Source organism: Psammomys obesus, unplaced genomic scaffold (genome assembly GCF_907164565.1).
Source record: "Psammomys obesus unplaced genomic scaffold, mPsaObe1.curated_primary_1811, whole genome shotgun sequence".
NCBI classification, from domain to species: Eukaryota; Metazoa; Chordata; class Mammalia; order Rodentia; family Muridae; genus Psammomys; species Psammomys obesus.
The window spans coordinates 53,514,707-53,528,189 of record NW_026585504.1 but is presented as its reverse complement, the minus strand read 5'-3'; the positions used below and the strand labels follow the sequence as shown (position 1 = coordinate 53,528,189).

At 39.8% G+C, this 13,483-nt stretch overlaps 1 pseudogene; it reads right to left on the bottom strand.

Annotated features, from left to right (window-relative positions):
- Positions 1 to 3,373: 3,373 nt before the first annotated feature.
- LOC129673365 (THAP domain-containing protein 11-like) lies at positions 3,374 to 9,077 on the bottom strand (annotated as a pseudogene).
- Between the last annotated feature and the right edge of the window lie 4,406 nt (positions 9,078 to 13,483).

Genomic DNA, 13,483 nt, shown 5'->3' with positions numbered 1-13,483 from the left:
TTTAGCTGTTTTATTGCTCTAGCTAGGACTTCAAGAACTATGTAGAAGATATAAGGAGAAAGTAGGCAGCTTTGCCTTATCCCTGATTTCAGTGGGATTGATTTAAGTTTCTCTCCACTTAGTTTGGTGTTGACTATAGGCTTGTTGTCTATTGATTTTACTATGTTTAGGTATGTGCCTTATACCCCTGATCTCTCCAAAACTTTAAACATTAATGGGTGTTGAATTTTGTCAGATGCTTTTATGGCATCTAAGAAGATGATCATGTTGTTTGTTTGTTTGTTTTCTTTCAGATTCTTCATATGGTGGATTGCTCCGATGGATTTTTGTATGTTGAACTACCCCTGAAAGTCTGGGATGAAGCCTAATTGGTTGTGGTGGATGATATCGTCAATGTGTTCTTTGATTCTGTCTGTGATTACTTTATTGAGTATTTTGCATCTATCTTCATAAGTGAGATTGGTCTGAAGTTTTCTTTCCTTTTTTTGTGGTTTAGGTATCAAGGTGACTGTGGCTTCATAGAATGACTTTAGTAATGTTCCTTCTGCTTTTATTTTGTGGAATAGTTTGAAAGTATTAGTGTTAGCTCTTCTTTGAAGGTCTGGTAGAATTCAGCCGTGAAACTGTTTGGCCTTTGGCTTTTTTGGATGGGAGAGTTTGGTGACAGATTCCATTTTCTTAGGGGATATATGACTATTTAAATTATTTACCTGATCTTTATTCAGCTTTGGTAAATTGAATCGATCAAGAAAATTCTCTATTTCATTTAGATTTTCAAATTTTGTTGTGTATAGGGTTTTGAAGTAGGACCTAATGATTCTTTGGCTTTCCTCAGTGTGTGTTTTTATGTCCCTCTTTTCATTTCTGATTTTGTTTATTTGGACAGTGTTCTATGCCTTTTAGTTAGTTTGGCTAAGGGCTTATCTATCTTGTTGATTTTCTCAAAGAACAAGCTCTTGATAAAGATGGCTTCTGCTCTTCTAGATATCACAGCTTCATAAAAATGCAGACAATGAAAAGAACAAGGAAGCCAAGATCTCTCAGCTTGCTCTAAGGATAACAGGAAAGTTTCCAGGATGTTGCCATTATTGTCTAATTGGCTAGGACTGAATCCCAAGACCTTTCTAAACCCCATGACTAAGGAGGATGGAGTGTTCCGCATTAGCTGAATAGATACACAAACTCTTTTTTGTTAACCTTTCTTTTTTTGTTTAATTTGTTTTGCCAAAGAAACACAGTGAAAACTTTAGTCTAATTGCACAGAAAATAGAATTTGTAACCAGCAGCAAACATAAAATGACAAATCTAAGTCTCTCTTAAGCTGGATCTCTATCAGCAAGTCACCCAGAGCCTTCTCCTAAATGACCTTCTAAGAAGAAGGTCCTAGGGAGCAGAAACACATAACTAGTGCCTGTCAGAATCACAGGGTGCATCTGAAAGGGAGTAATGGTGCTACTGTAATCTCTTATAACAATGCACAGCAAAACTGTATCTGATTGCTGGCTAACCTTAAGATGTGGTTTCTTTTTTTAAACTTTTTTAAATTATTTTATTAATTACACTTTATTTATTTTGTATTCCCCCATAAGCCCCTCCCTCCTCCCCTCCCAATCCCACCCTCCCTCCCCTTTCTGCATGCATGCCACTCCCCAAGTCCACTGATAGGGGAGGTTCTCCTCTCCTTTCTTAGTCTTATCAGTTCTCATCAAAAATGGCTGCATTATCCTCTTCTGTGGCCTGGTAAGGCTGCTCCCCCCTCAGGGGGAGGTGATCAAAGAGCAGGCCAATCAGATTATGTCAGAGGCAGTCCCTCTTCCCATTACTAGGTAACTCACTTGGACACTGAACTGCAATGGGCTACATCTGTGAAGGGGTTCTAAGTTATCTCCATGAATAGTCCTTGGTGGGAGTATGAGTCTCTGGGAAGTTCCCTGTGTTCAAATTTTCTTGTTCTGTTGCTCTCCTTGTGAAGTTCCTGTCCTCTCCAGCTCTTACTATTTCCCACTTCTTACATAAAATTCCATTGACTCTGCCCTTCAGTTGGCCATAAGTCTCAGCATCTGCTTTGATAGTCTGCAGGGCAGAGGCTTTCAGAGGCCCTCTGTGGTAGGTTCCTAGTTTGTTTTCTGTTTTCTTCTTCTGGCTTTCAGAGGCCCTCTGTAGCAGGTTCCAAGGTTGTTTCCTGTTTTCTTCTTCTTCTGGTGTTCATCCTCTTTTCCTTTCAGGTGGGGATTGAACATTTTAGTTAGGGTCCTCTCTCTTGCTTAGTTTCTTTAGATGCACAGATTTTAGTGGGTTTGTCCTACGTTGTATGTCTATATGAGTGAGTATATACCGTGTGTGTCTTTTTGCTTCTGGGACAACGCACTCAGGATGATCCTTTCCAGGTCCCACCATTTACCTGCAAATTTCATGATTTCCTTATTTTTCATTGCTGAGTAATATTCCATTGTATAGATATACCACAATTTCTGCATCCATTCTTCAGTTGAGGGACATCTGGGTTGTTTCCAGCTTCTGGCTATTACAAATAAAGCTGCTAAGAGCAACAATCAATAAATGGGACCTCATGAAACTGAAAAGCTTCTGTAAAGCAAAGGACACCGTCATCAAAACAAAGCGACTTCCTACAGATTGGGAAAGAATCTTCACCAACCCTTTATTTGACAGAGGACTCATATCCAGTATATATAAAGAACTAAACAAGCCGAAAAGCAGCAAACCAAGTAATCCACTTAAAAAATGGGGAATAGAGCTAAACAGAGAATTCTCAATAGAGGAATATCGAATGGCAGAGAAGCACTTAAAGAAATGCTCAACCTCATTAGCCATTAGGGAAATGCAAATCAAAACAACCCTGAGATTTCTCCTTACACCCATCAGAATGGCCAAGATGAAAAACTCAAGTGACAACACATGCTGGAGAGGTTGTGGAGAAAGGGGAACCCTTCTCCACTGCTGGTGGGAATGTAAACTTGTGCAACCACTCTGGAAATCAATGTGGCCCTTTCTCAGTCAACTAAGAATAGCGCTTCCTCAAGATCCAGCCATACCACTCCTAGGCATATATCCAAAAGAGGCTCAAGTACACAAAAAGGACATTTGCTCCATATGGAGTTTCTTAATCCCACAGACCTTAAGAGTCCCATCTACATCACTTGAGAAGTTTCAAGTTCAATGGTTCTGAAGCTTTTGCTTAACCAGAATCTGCAATGTAAACTGAGGAGTGAGAGACAAAGTCATAATTGCTGTAGTCACCATATTTTGAAGTCCTGAACTCCTACTTCAGGAAAAAACAAGTGACAGTGCCAGATAACCAACAGGAGTACTGCTTCCGTAATCCTCAGCACTACCCACCAGAATACTGGGGAATTCAACATTCCCTGTAGGATTCCATGGCTGGAAGGAGTCCTGAATTCTGCAGGTTGCTGGGGGAAACCATATGCATTCTTTGTTTCTTACAGATGACAGCCATAGCAAGCAGATGATACTTCTTGGGAAGTTCTTCCTGGAGCTTCACCTTGCTAAGAGGCAGATGGCGATTGCTACCCTTCATGTCTTTCATCTTTAATTCTATCAGGGCTAAGATGCCTGCCCCACTGCTCTTTCAGCTTGTGCAGGAGCTCCTCCTCCATGACACCTGACAACAAGGAGTAAGAGTGATCACGGCCACTATCGGGGAAGCCCTCTTCCACTACCACCACCAGCTGAAAGCCCAGCGTGCACTCAGAGGCCCCTAGCTAACCTATAGCAGCCTGTAGGTCTGCTGCAGTGGCAGCAGCAGCTGTGCCTTCAGCAGCTGCGAACTCTACTTGCACTGTAAGGTTGATGGACTTCACATAGTCTCCCATGGTTGGTGGACGCCAGAACCACGGATCCTGGAGACTGGGTACTATCTGAAGTGGTTTGAAGAATAAAAAAGCATCTCTGCTGATGCAGACACCAGGTGTAGCTGCAAGTGTGTGGTCTAGGCAGTGGAGGAGGCCAGAGATGGTTGTTGTTGGTGCTTCTGCTTAAGGCGACTGCCACAGTTCCCACAGGTTTCTGCTCTGCTTCGTGCTCATTGACACCTTGCAGCAGTAAAATGGTGGGAACGTGTAGCTTGTAGGTCTTGTGGCTGCCCTGGAAATGAATGCTGCACAGAAGGTGCCCCGTGGTGGGCAGGAAGATAGAGAAGCACCTGCTGATGCCAGCAAGGATGCATTCTTGAGCCAGGAGCACCGCAGTTCAGTGTCCTTAGGAAAGCCGTGTAGGTGCAACCCCTTGTCCAGGGAGAAGTATCGCAGCGCCTAAACCAGGTATGGCTGCAACACCTAGCCCAGCCTCTTGAGCTCCTGCATGGTCCGGTTTGGCTCCTGCCTCAGCTCCTCAATGGGCAGTTACACTTCACAGGAGGCCCTTACTAATGCTGCTACGACCAGTCATCCAGGGCTGGGGCCATGCTTGTGGACTGCGGCCTGTGCTCCGGAGTTGGCCCGAGGGATGCCTGGACCCACGATTTTACCTGTGAAACCTTTCTTCTCCTAACAGAAATGGGGAAATAACCTCAGATTAGGTTTTCATAGTCAGAAAGTGAAGCATCTGTTGTTGCCTGAATAATTAGAAGTGTTTACACCTGTCACTTTTATCCGAAGTGTCATAGATGTAAGAAGTTGACACAAAGTTATTTTTAGTTATTTGTTACTTATTTATTTATTGAAAAACTTTTCAGTGTCATAGATGTAAGATGCTGACAATCACTTTTATTTATTTATTCACTTGTTTACTTATCGAAAAACTCTTCATGTGCATACATTTCAAACATAATCACCTTTCATCATTTTCAACCCCATCACACCTCTCTTCAAAGTTCATGTGATTAAATAAAATGTAACTTACTAGTCCAATTAAATTGACCCATATACCTGTGGGTGTGAGGCCATCAACTAGAGCATGGGCAACCTACCAGGGACCATAACCCTGAAGAACAGCACCTTTCCCATACTGGCCATCAACTTCTAGTAACTACTAATCTATCCATGCTGGAATTTTGATTGCTTTGAGCATGTGCAGGTCTTGTGAAGGCAACCATGGCATCTTTGAGTTCATGAGTTAGAGGGTCTTGTTGTATTTGGAAGACACTATTTTACTCCAGTACTTTTTGGCCTTTGGCTCTTAGAATTGTTCTCCTCCTCTTTATTTAGTAATAATCCCTGATTTTTGGGATCAAGGTATGATATGCATGCCCCATTTATGGCTAAGCACTCCACCAAAATTTATTCTCTTTATTTTAACAAGTTGTAAAGTCTTTATACTGCTCATTGCTGAAAGATGTTTCTCTGCTGAGACCAGGAGACAAATTAATCTATATTTATAGAGATATATATTTACATGATACATAGACTTCTGGGACCTTTAATTTCTGTAACTACTGGTTCTTTAACAGATTCACAGTACCAGGAATTTTTTTTCCCTGTAGATTGGGCCTTAAATCCAATCAGAAATTTCAAGGTTACCCACATAACATTCAAACCACAAGTCTAACTACAGGCATGTCACATGAGGCTAGTTATTATTGGTGCTAGTGGGCTTCACAGCTGAGTAATGCTGTTGGCAAGTTTTCTCCCCATAAGTCTGAAGAACAGCTTTCAGCATTAATTATATAATTTATTTTCTTGTTCTAGTTCTACCTTCTACATGATTTGCAAGTCATAATCATTACAGGATATCCAGTCCAGACTTACTAAGGAAAATATTTTACATAGTTCTGTTGCCTAAGCAGCAGAGGACAATTGGGTAGTGTACAAACTCCCTTTGATCTCTCATCTGCATCTCAGTGCAAGCACTAAAAGGATTTCAGGTACAAATTCTCCCAATTCGGGGCTCATTCCTTACTATTATACATTTTCTGTTTCAGAGAGTTCCTTCTGGGGTACATACTCTAATTAGCAGCTTCCATAGTGACTATTTTTTTTCTCTGTGTTGTTATCAAATTATAAGCTTATTACCATTGATGTTTTAAAAATTCATCTGCCAAATAATCTCATATAATTTGTTGCGAGTTTATTCTGTGTCCCAGAGTGATGCTAAAAAGAAATTGATTTTCATTGCCATAGTAATCGAGGTTCAACTTGAGAAAACACATGGCCTGGAAAGGCTCTCAGTCTATGCATTAACTCCTTAAAAGTCTTTGAATCCACCTTCCCTAGATATGTGTCATAAACGGTTAAATAGTCCTAGAAAAATCTTGACAAATTACCTGTCTGGAAGGCTGAGAACAACTCTTGAGCCAGATTATATATATATATATATATAAGAAACAGTCAATTAGACTAGTTTTTTAAAGTAGCTGAAAACCTAGATCCCTGATAAGGTGACATGGACATTTGTCTCATCAAATATTCCAAGTGTCCTTGCAGGTATTCAGATGGTCATGTATGGCATATGGTGTTTTCTGGGCTACTAGAAGAGAAACTATTTCAGAGGCCTGCCTCACTGGTATACTGGAGCACAGGGCCCAAGAGTAAACATCAACAATGATCAGAAAGGCATAAGAAAGCTTATTTTTCCAATGATGTATACTGCTTTCAAAGCAGTATGTGGAGAGTTAGTAAGACATGGATTCAACTCCTGATACCTTGAAGACATTTTTAAAGCTCCTAGGATACTTGTAGGCTTCTCATTTATAACAAGTAATATTTTTATAGACTTTTATTTTTATTTTTTAATTGTATTTATTTTATAAAGAGAGACTATTTCTAAGTTTATTCCTGCATCTCATACATGTATGGAATCTCATACATGTACTGGGATCATGCTACACCCAACTTCTCCCAGACCCTTTTAACCATGTCTCCTCTAAACTTCATGTTTTTTTTTTTCATAGTCTTCTGTGTCTATTCAGTATTGTTCATATATATATGGGCATAGATCCATCAACTGGTAGATGGAAAAGTGAGCAGATGTCACCCTCCTGGAAAAAATAATTTACTCCCCCTGCCCTAGAAGCCTTCAACTGCCAAATGTCCTCAGCAAGATGTGTGTCTTCATGAGCTACTTGCCCATCTATGCTGGAATTCTGACTGACTTGATCTTGCTCAGGGCCTATGCAAGCAACCACAGCCTCTGAGAGTTGAGCAGTACAATAGTCCTGTCATACCCAGAATATATTGCTACACTGAATTTTTACCTAATATCTTCTGCCTCTTCTGTAATGTTCCCTGTGTAAGGGTTTCTGCAATAAATGTCCCATTAAGCACTGAAGACTGTGCAGTCGCTGACTCTGTGCACTTTGACCAGCTGTGAGTACCCTGAGGGTGAGTTGACTCTCTATGATGTATGTAATGTTTCCGATGGAGTGTGTCAAAAGTTAGCAAGATTTGGATTCAGATCCTGATACTCTGAGATATTGCTTTAATTCTACAACATTTGTATTTCTTATCTCTAAGGAGCAAGAACATATTAGACAATAATGCATTATATAAATACATAATGCAAGTTGTTGGAATTTCTCTATTAAAGTTCCTGTCTTTTTATTTCCCATTCTCCAAAGGTGAGTAATAACCTAAAAAAAGTATGGACCAATACCTGTTAAACACTGCTTGTGTCGAGCCCTTTAGGCTGAGGCTTCATGATTTTGTAGTCTCAGGAGAGCAAAAGGAAGGATAAAAGATCACAATTGGCTGACAAGAGAATGTACAAAAAGATGGTTTAATGGTTGAGATCTACTGCTGCTCCTCTAGAATGCCCATGTTGAGTTCCCAAGTCCAATGTTGGGTCGCTTACAACAGCCTATTTTTTCAGCTTCAAGGAATCTGCCACCCTCTACATAGACTCTGTAGCATCTGCACACATATAGCATTCAAGTGCATGCACACACACACACACACACACAAATGCACATGTGTGTACACACACACAGAAACACAAACAATAAAATAAATAATTTTACAGATTTACCAACCATTTGGTTACATTGCCTTAAGAGCAGACATTACATTACTTGGTTCCATTGCCCCTTTTCAAAGCTGAGGAAACAATATAACTCCCTGCCCCAAGATGACACCACAATTTGATTCATGCCCACAGAATCAGTGAGAATGTAGCAGGCTTCCAGACCTTAGCACAACTGACATTTGTTAGAAGCATCATCCTGAATTTAAAACCTACAACATAGACCCCAACACCTGGCAAAATGAGAGCAAAGACCTAATTCACCAAAGACCTAGGTCACAATTCTATGAAAATCCCTTAATGTACTATCTGTGCTTTTTGGCTTATGAAGTTCTGCTTCTTGCGAACGGAAATGTGACAATCAGGATCTGGTTTATATGCATAAAAGACAAAAGGCTGTATGGTTAAAGAGTGCCTAAAGGGGGAAAAGCAGACCTTATGGGTATAAGAGCTTTCAGGAAACTTTGTGGTGACAAAGAATGAAGAAATACCAGTATTTAGAAAGCATGGGTTAAATTAAAGCAATTTTAATTTATGGTTTTGCTTATCACAATAATGCATTGGAAGGGGAGAGGAAAGCAGAGGTTGAAGGAAGGGGTACAAAGACATATAATATGGCAGAGCTGATGATATAGAGAACTCAAGAATAGTTAATTGTTATGCCATTGCTTGGCTAAGAGAAGTTAAGAAGTGTGGAACAATGAAGCCTTTTTAGTATAATCATGAATCATTGTCGTCATATGCCCATGATTCTGTTTTCTATCTACATTGATTCTCTTGGGTCTCTCTTTTATTTTTTTATAAAATATTACAGAACTTGGGGAGTCACAAGGCAAAATATCTCCTCATCCCAGATAAAGAATCAAGGTACCAATTATACCATACTGCAACCAGTGAATTTACTGGAGTGAAGTACAGGAGTATGGGTAAGGATCACGTAAATATCCAGAGTGATTCAACTGCAGTGGTACAACCTTTATGTGCTTGGGTCCACAAAGGTGGTGACATGTGAAGGCTGCAGCCCTCATGTCTCTGCAAGACATGTGCACAGCTGTTAAGACTGAGAAATTTCTCTTGACAGCCAGCATGACCGGAGGTGTCTCTCCCAACTGTTGTTTAATACTTATGCAACATTGAGGAGACATCCTCATAAGAATTCTAAGGTTCAGCTTGCCCAGAAGTATGATGGTTGTTTACTTCCTAAGTCTCACAAGCTTCCCATTCCTCTCTGAAGGAAATGTTTTCTTTTGAGGAAAAATGCTCTAGAATATACTCACTCAGAGTAACAGGCCCTTCTACTATATTTATGCACAGCGTCATTATCTGCATATTTAATATACATCTGCATGATCAAGAGATAATCTAAAAGAAAAAAAAAAGTGGAACTGATTTTTTTGGCCAAATGAACACATGCACGATTCCATCCTACAACAGTGACCAACACATTCAGTTTTGCTTGTATTTAGGTCAGGCAGTGTGTCACGCTTAAAGCATTTTTCTTATATCCATATGTAACGTATCAGAAAGTGGCTTCAGCTCTGGTTAAACCTTCAGATCTTCTCCAGTGCGAGTTAACAGAGTACACTGCAATATTCAACATCTTTAATCATTTTTTTCCTTTAAAAAGGTTTTTGCATATATTTTGTTCATGTTTTCCCTATTCACTACTACTCCCAGATCTGCCATCCCTAATGAACTTCACATTCGTAGCCTCTCTCTTTCTCCCCACTCAAAACAAAAACAAAACAAAAGAGGAAACTACCAAAATAAAACAAAACCAAAAGCCCACAAGCAAAAATGAAATTCATTTTGTGTAGATAACTACTCATGGGCTTGGGTCCTGAACTGGACTGTGTTTGATATACCCAGTGACACTCCATCGCAGAAAACTGGTTTCTCTTTTCTCAGCAGGTATTAATTTAAAATACCAACTCGATTTCATGGTGAGACTTTGTGTTTACTTTCCTTCTCCATGCTGGGATTTTTGCCTGGTTTTGAACCTGTTCATGTCTTGAGCATGGTGTCACAGTCCCTGTGAGTTCATGTATGTATCAGCCATGTTGTGTCAGAAAGATGCTGTTTCCTTGTGGTCATCACAAACTTTTTTTTTGCTTTACTTAATTTTTTAAATTTATTTATGTTTTATTAATTACAGTTCATTCATTTTTTATCCCCGCTGTAGCCTCCTCCCTCATCCCCTCCCAATTCTACCCTCTCTCCCTCATCTCGTTCCATGTCCATCCCCAAGTCCAATAATAGGGTAGGTCTTCCTCCCCTTCCATCTAACCCTAGCTTATCTGGCCTCATCAGGACTGGCTGTATTGTCTTCCTCTGTGGCCTAGTAAGGCTGCTTTTCCCTCAAGGGGAGGTGATCAAAGAGCCGCCACCTAGGTCATGTCAAAGACAATCCCTGTTCCCATTACTAAGTAACCCACTTGGAGACTCAACTGCTATGGGCTACACCTGTGCAGGGGTTCTAGGTTATCTCCATGCATGGTCTTTGGCTGGAGTATCTTAAAATCTTTGTGCCTCCTCTTCTGCACAGAACCCAGAACCTTGAAGGGAAGTTTTGTTATTGCTGTGTTGTAGTTGTCATTAATATTTACTATATATATTTTAGTAAAGCTGCTGTTAATCCTAAAGCAGATGTATACCCAAATCACCACACAGAGACTGGGATTTATTTAATTAACCTAGATCACAATGCTGGGCAATAGTTATTCCATCCTCAACCTCCAAGCCCATGTAGTTTCCTACCATTCAGATTTTACCCATTAAAGTAAGTCTCTCTACCTTGTTCCCAGACCTCTCCTCCAGCTTCCAGCCTCTGCTCTCCATCTTCTTCTCCTCTCCCTTCTCTTCCTCCTCTGCCTCCCACTCCTTCCTCTCCTCTGGCTCTTCCCTTCTCCCTCCTACTTCCTCTCCATTGCTCAACATTGTGGCTGGTTGTTTTATTTTGGCATGTTTACACAAATTTGAGACAGGTGATTCTTAGAGTAAGTATCACAATGCAATGTCCAGATTGAAACCAGAGAGTGGGGGGGGGGAAATCAGCATTTGAATGAACAAGGGTAAGATGTATACATTCCAAAAGAACATTATAGCAACATTGCTTTTTTTTTTTATCACCTTCTTTATTGGTCTATCCTACTCAAACCTTACTTCCTGCCAGTTCATAACTAAAATTATTTCTCACATTACATCAACAGTGTATATAGATTTGATGATGGATTATCATGCAATGAACTATAACTGTAAACATCTCTGAGGGAAAAAAAGGCTATGAGGAATTCAAGAAAACTCATGCTTTTAAATGTTTAAGATATGTACAACGGTATCACAGGAAAGTATAACATTCCCAAACCTGACAAACACTACCAAGAATAAAAAAGGAAGTTGGATAAAATACTGTTTAATTTGAGAAATTATCCAATGCCAAATCCACACAAGCAAACATTTAACATACATCCTTATGAGAAAACACTTATACATACTCTCTGGTGCAAGGCCGTCTAACAAGATGTGGCTGAGTGCCTTTTCTGATTTTCCTGCCTATTTGTGGTTTACTCTAGCTTACTTTTTCTCTAATAATCCTCAATGCGCATTCCAATTTAGATTTAGTAGTAGTCTCCTATATCCCCATAACAAACTCTGTATACTTTAGTTTATTTATTCCAATAGCGTGAGAGAAAGAAAGAAAGAAAGAAAGAAAGAAAGAAAGAAAGAAAGAAAGACAGACAGAAAGAAAGAAAGAAAGAAAGAAAGAAAGAAAGAAAGAAAGAAAGAAAGAAAGAAAAGGAGAGAAAATATCTCTAGTCTAGTCTCTACCCACCATAGGAATGCTTGTCTTAATCATACTGCATCCAGCCAGTGGCCCGCCAAGAGCATAAGAACAACTAGTGATAGTCATGGTCAATCTCACAGCTGCAGAGTTAGAACATGACGTTAGCATATGTATGGATATTTGTGGATCCTAAATTCCTACATCTGAAATTCATTGTTCAATCCAAGCAACAGAGAGGAAAACTGAGTTTTATTGTCAGAGCCTCTCAGTTAGCAGTAACCAAAGGTAGTTTCTTCTCCCTTCACTTCTGCTCTTTTGTTCCACTGGAAAATGAATTAGAAGCCTGAAATGCTGTATGTGCTGAAAGCAGCCAGATGCCAGTAGCCATGCCATTGAACAACAGCCATAAATTATGTGGCATTTAAAAATAGGATTTATGGCAATATTTGCTGTCAGGATGAGTTTGAAAATGAGTGTCTGAAACAAAATCCAGCATTCAGGAAACTTGTATCATGTTCAGAGGAAACATCAAGAGAAACTAAAGGAAACAGCTTTCCTGACACCTTCCCTTTCCTTATTTTCCTTCCTTCCTTTCTTTCTTCCTTCTCTCACTCTTTTTCCTTCCTTCTGTCCCTCTCTTTCTCTCCATTATTTCCTACTTTCATCCTTCCTTCCTTCCTTCTGTAAATAATTCAAGCAACATAATTACATTCAATCTTCTGTGTGGGTAGAAATTTGCCTACAAGTGAAGAAGCCTAAGGAGGACATTAGGTGTCCAACTCTATCATTCCCTGCCCTAGTCCTTTAAGATGTGTCTTACATTGAACCTGTAGATAGACTGCCAGCCAGCCAGCCTTGGTAATCCAGTCTACCATCTCTATAGGTAGGAATGCAGATAGATAACAACATCCCTAGTCTTTCACATGAGTTAGGGATCCAAACTCAGATCCTCATGTTTGTGCTGATAAGCATTTTATCAATCAAACCATCTCCCCAACCGATGAAAATCTTTTTATAAACACAACAATGTGAAATTCTATAAAAAAATTATGCAATCTCCTGTATGCAAAGGTGAGTGATGAGTAAAATGTAGATAATTATTGCAGATTGTGTCCTGAAATAATTTAGGGCCGCTCGAGTCTCCCAAGAATCAAACAATATCCAACAAAACCAACTTTACTCAGTGTCTGCTTTGATACTGATTCCTCCAGTACTTAGAAGGGTTCTTCACAAAATCAATGTTGAATAAACACATCCTGAACATAAGGTAGAAAGAACCAGAGAATTTCATTCACACATTAAGGAGTCCCATAAAACTACTAAACTAAAATCCACAGTATATATGCAGAAGATCAGTACAGACCTGTGTAAACCCTGCGATTGCTGCTTTGGTCTCCAGAGTTCATGTGGAATTTGCTGTTGCGTTAGAGGGTGTTTTTCTACTGGTGTCCCCCGTCCCTTCTGTATCTTTACTCCTCCTGCCTCCTTTCCTTGAGCTCATAGGGGAAAGATTTTACAGAAACATTCTGATTCTCTCTCTCTCTCTCTCTCTCTCTCTCTCTCTCTCTCTCTGCATAATGTCTGGCTGTGGATCTCTGCATTTGTTTCCATCTGCTGCAGGAGGAATCCTCTCTGATCACCAAAAGAGAGAACATACAACTGCCTTATTTAGGGATTCTACTGCTATAAAGAGACATCATGTCCTTGTCAATTCTTTTTTTTTAATAACCTGTTTATTATTTACTGCTAATTTTTTTTCGTTCATTG